The sequence below is a fragment of the Apium graveolens genome, chromosome 6, assembly GCF_009905375.1.
Source record: "Apium graveolens cultivar Ventura chromosome 6, ASM990537v1, whole genome shotgun sequence".
In the NCBI taxonomy this organism is placed as follows: domain Eukaryota; kingdom Viridiplantae; phylum Streptophyta; class Magnoliopsida; order Apiales; family Apiaceae; genus Apium; species Apium graveolens.
The window spans coordinates 187,413,605-187,418,942 of record NC_133652.1 but is presented as its reverse complement, the minus strand read 5'-3'; positions in this window follow the sequence as shown (position 1 = coordinate 187,418,942).

Below are 5,338 nucleotides of genomic sequence, written 5' to 3'. Positions count from 1 at the left end.
CTCTTTTTAATAAAATAAGTTTTAAACATTGGTTGTCAAGCTACTACTTGAGTTTCTTGTTTGTTAAAAGACCCGAATTACCTGGAAGGATACTTGTTTCAGACTTAGTATTGTTAATTCAGAGAACAAAGTAACCCGTGATTATGAAGAAGTTGATTAATTTCTAACAGTACGGTGCAAATATTGTTTGATAAGGTTAACAACAGAATCAACGTACGGAGTAACTATTCATCCAATTACTAGGAATATCATAGTTCAAAGTATTCATTGATTTAACAGAAGCCTGAGTATGACCGAAGAAGATTGGGAAGATTTCCAGACTTTTCTAAAAGAAGAATATTATTAACAAAAGGATCGTTATGTTGAATGATTCGTGGTTATCCTAAATTAAAAAAAAAAAGGAAACTCGAGGTTATCTGGTAAGAACGCCATTATGATCGAATTGTTAAAGTATTATATGTGTAGGTGCGATGTTAAAGATGCAAGACTTAACAAGTAAGAATCTACCATAATGCTTAATTTGCGAAGGCATTTCAGCGTACTTTCTAAAGTTGTTATATGACACAATTGGGATATGATCGAACAAGCTCGAAAGATGAATACAAGTGAAATGTGGATAGTGACCAATGGTATCATTCTTGTCTCCAATATTATAGCGTATATTCCTTTTTGATTCCTAGATATGTATGAACTTCTTTTCTTAATAAATTCTTTATGATGATATCGAAAAGGAGGATATTGCATTCCTTTCAAATTTAATTTTTCCTCTTAAGGTTTGTTCTCTGATTGGGACGAGCAGTATTATGGTGAGACGCTTTGTCGGGATGACGAAGAGTCGGGTGGGACACCACCTAATCATGTGCTGTATGCCATATGGTACGAAAGACTGGCCATCTTAAGTACCAATGTGGTTGTCTTATTCATATTCAAATCATTACTTCTTCTTTCTTTTCAACTCTAAGTTTATTAAATTACGAATCCTTCTAGTTGTTTTGTTGTACTGTCGTTCTTTGCAAAAGTTTTTTTTAAACAAAAATCAATGTATTCTGAACCAAGCGGGCAAAGTTCCATCTACCTCTCACGCATGAAAAGAAAACAAGGGCATATGGCGAGAATTGCATATCACTAGCCCAAGTCAGGGATGCACTAAGAGTCTAGGGAATCTACTCCAATAAGAAATACGTCTCCAAGATTGAGAGTTTATGAATTATCTGTGAATTATGTTATTCAGAATACGGGTAGGATGACGTGAATGATTATGGTGGATACCTTATGCATTAAAATATTGAAAAATGTGGGAGTAGCTTGATTATTTATCTCTCAAGGTTTTGTTGATAAGATAAATTACCCCGTTGAATTGATAAGATTATGACTGAAGGGCTAGCAAATCAAGAACATGTAATTGTTAAATAAGTGAGTACCCATAATGGAATTGACATTTCTGGAAATAAGTTATGAGGATTTGACATCATTTAAGATAGGAGAATTTGACATTATTCTAAGAAATGGACTAACTATTTAAGTGTGATGCCCAGATAGATCGTCGTGATGAAAAGATAGTCCTGAAGATGCCAAATGAGAATATGATGAGGTTTAGAGGACGAAGGAAGGTAAATAATTTGTTAACGATGATTTAAGCTAAAAGGTTACGGTGACCAAGATGTAAGCACTATGGCGATTATAAAAAAATTCAGGAGCAAACAGAATTTAAAGATTTTATAGTAATTAACGATTTTCAAGATATGTTTCCAGAAGAATTACCAAAGTTTCCTCCAGATAGAGAAATTATGTTCGCGATTGACTTAGCACCTGAAATGAAGCCAGTGTCCAAGGCCTCACACAAAATGGCACCAGTTCAAATGAGGGAGTTAGCAAAGCAAATGCAAGAGATGTTAGAAGAAGGAGCGATTAGACCTAGTGTACCCCATAGGGTGCACCAATATTATTTATTAATAAGAAAGATGGAAGTATAAGATTAGGTGTCGACTAGCGAAAGCTCAACAAGTTTACTATCAAGAGTAAGTATCTGTTACCTTGAACTAATGATTCGTTTGATCAGATGGAAGAAGCAAAGTATTTTCTAAGATTGATTTAAGATTTGGGTATATTAATTGGAAATTGAACCTATGGACATATCAAAGATAATTTTCAGAACTAAGTACTGTTGTTATAAAATTCTAGTAATGTCATTTGGATTAACCAATATATCAGTAATATTTGAACTTATTAGACAGAATCTTTAAGGAATATTTGGATAAGCTGTAGTTGTGTTACTTAAAGTCAATGGAGGACCATGCAAAGCATTTAATGATAATTGGGGAGTCAAAGAAGAAAGAAATTGTATGTAAAGGTTACAAGGTTAAAGCTTTGATGGAAGGAAGTATAATTATTACAATAACTAGTCAGTGAGGAGAAGACAAAAGGGGATCCGACAGGGATTAAAGTTACTATAAATGAAGAAAGACCAAAAGCACCAACAAAAGTAAGAAGTGTTAGATATATTTGAGATGGCATTGAAAGGAATATGTTGTAAGTCCAATCATGTATTAGGATTTAGGAATAACTTTTATGTAATCTGTTTTGATTTCATTGATATTAATAAAGACTTGTTTTGCTTTTATTATGGGCTTTATCTATTTAAGTGTTTAAATAAGATATACCATAGTTTAGAGTAAAGCTTTTTATGGATTATGATGAGATCATAATAGTGAGACCTAAAAAGATGATAACTCTAAACATGACTCGCCCAGCTGAACAACTTATGGAGTTCACTCACGTGTCAGCAGTTGTTCGCTTAGTGATAGTTGTACAAGTATCCTTAGACTTGAGGTCATCATAGTCATCTTGTTTACACTGAACTATGTTTTGGTTTAGTTCTTAGTCTCCAGGGACAATTATTAGGGCTCTTCTGGGTATAGGAATTTGTACACGAAGATAGTGTATGATCAATAAAGGATCTACCCCTTCCAGTGAAGGAAGCGAATGTTCAAGACTGATCCACTTATGCTAGTTCAGGAATCTCTGGCCAGAGTGAATGAAATTAGAAAGGAGTTTCTAATTTGCATAGAACTACGCATAGTAAATGGAAAGCAAGTGATTGAATTAGATAGGCTTGACAGGAGATCCATGCCTTGTATTTAATCGGGACATTGTAGGGTAGAAGGAGTTTATTGTACGGTACCTATTCACTGAATAGGTTCTTGGTATTCTAAGCAGTGAATTCATATTATCCGGATAGTCGCGATATGCTGAGAAGTATCCCTCACGATGTAGAATAAATATGATTAATTAATTAATCATATTTAATAAATTAGAGAATTTATATAAATAATGATAAAATAGTTTTATTATTATTTATTTCTACTACCGGCTTAATATTGAACCTATAGGGTCACACCATAAAAAGAGAATGATTTAATGGTGGAGGAATTAATTAATAATGGCTAATAATTATTTATTTGTGAAATAAATAATTAATTGGAAAATTTAATAATTGATTAAATGAGATTTAATTGATTATAAATTAATTAAGAAAAGTTCTTAATATTATTAATTAAAGGATTTAATTTTTGGAAATTAAATCAAGAGAGAGAATTATTTATAAAGTGTTTAGAAAAAGGATTAATGGTTAAAAGGTGTTTTAATTATTAATGAGAATAATAAATGTGATAATAATAATAATAATAATATTTATGGGAAAATTTCAGCTGAAAATTTTGCCTATAAATACACTATTATAGACCCTATTTTATTCTAATCCACAAAGAACCCGAAAACCCAAAAAGTTTGGAAAACCCAATTCTCTCCCCCTCCTTCCTCCTCCTTAACATCGTTTTCTTGGTGGATACCGGTGGAGTGCTTCACACTTGAGGAGCAACTGCTAAGGATCTCTGATCGTTGTCTCCGAATTATTTTAAAAGGTTAGATTCGATCCCTCGAATTTTTATTCACGATTTATATGCTTTTATTTGGATTTTGTATGTGTAAAAGTGTTTTGCCATGCCCCGCTGCGTTAAAAATCCAACAATGGTATCAGAGCATAGGTTGTATGCATATAGATCTGGGGTAAAAATTTTAGAATTTTATGTGCTTGTATGAATTAATTATGATTTTTACAAGTTATATCATGGATTAATTTTTCCTGATGAGAAATCGTTTCTCAGAATTATTTTGAATGTTGATCTGGATTCTACAAGTGTTGTAGATCGTATGGGTATTTTTCTTATAATTTTATGATGTATAGATTTTTTATTATGAATTTTTGAAATTGTTGCAATTAAAATTCGTAATTAAATAATTATATATATGTATTGTATGTATATATATCTGTACTGTATCTGCTCTGCATAATCTGTCTGCTGCGTGAAAGAAGAAAGAAGACAGAGTTGTCAGGCACGCTGATCGAGGAGGAAAAAAACAGGCGGCTGCTGAAAAACAAAAAAAAATAAAATAAGGGTGTCGCGCATTCCGGGAATGCGTTACACCGCCGTGGCGCATTCACGGAATGCGTTACACCCTTTAATGGCTTAAAAGGGGTGTAACACATCACCGGAATGCGTTACAGGGCTTGTAACGCGTTCATGTAATGCGTTACAGCCCTCTGTTGATTTTAAAATTGATTTTCTAGGAGTTTCGTAACTCCTTTTTGGGTGTGCAATATATCGTTGGATTCATTTTTCCGAGACGGATCTAATGGAGTGATCAATTTTAGTTTATATAAAAGTTTTGAACTGTTTATATTTCCATGAAGTGTTTTAAAGCTGTTTTTGACTGTTTTAATTGCTTTTAAATGCTTCATATGATACATAGAAATGTATAATGCTTAGACTAATGTGCTAGATGATATAACATGCCTACCTTGATGTTTATTCATGTTTATATATGTGATATATGCTTAGTTTATCATGCGATGACAGATTTAGGTGAACTTAAATGAACATAAGGTGTTTGTTAGACAACCTAGTATAGTGAAATTATTTCATAACCTTAAGAATAATATTATGAATACAATCATGAGATTCTTGTGTATATGAAACACGTAATTGAATATGAATTTTCGATATGAGAGAAAGGATGATTCTGTCAACAACAGATTTCTATCTGTAAGAAAGGGTTATTAAGTGACGCCTCTTGACAATGCTCCACCCGATCTGGGAATCATTTGATTATTGATTATTGATTTGAAATATTTAATTTAAAAGGAAGAATCTCTTTATAATATGATTATGATTGTAACGTAATATAATCCCTCTAAAATTAAATAATATCAAGTAGTAATTGGCCAATGACACAACGGGCTTGTGTCGGTCATAGCCTTCCAACATGGTAGAAAGTAGTT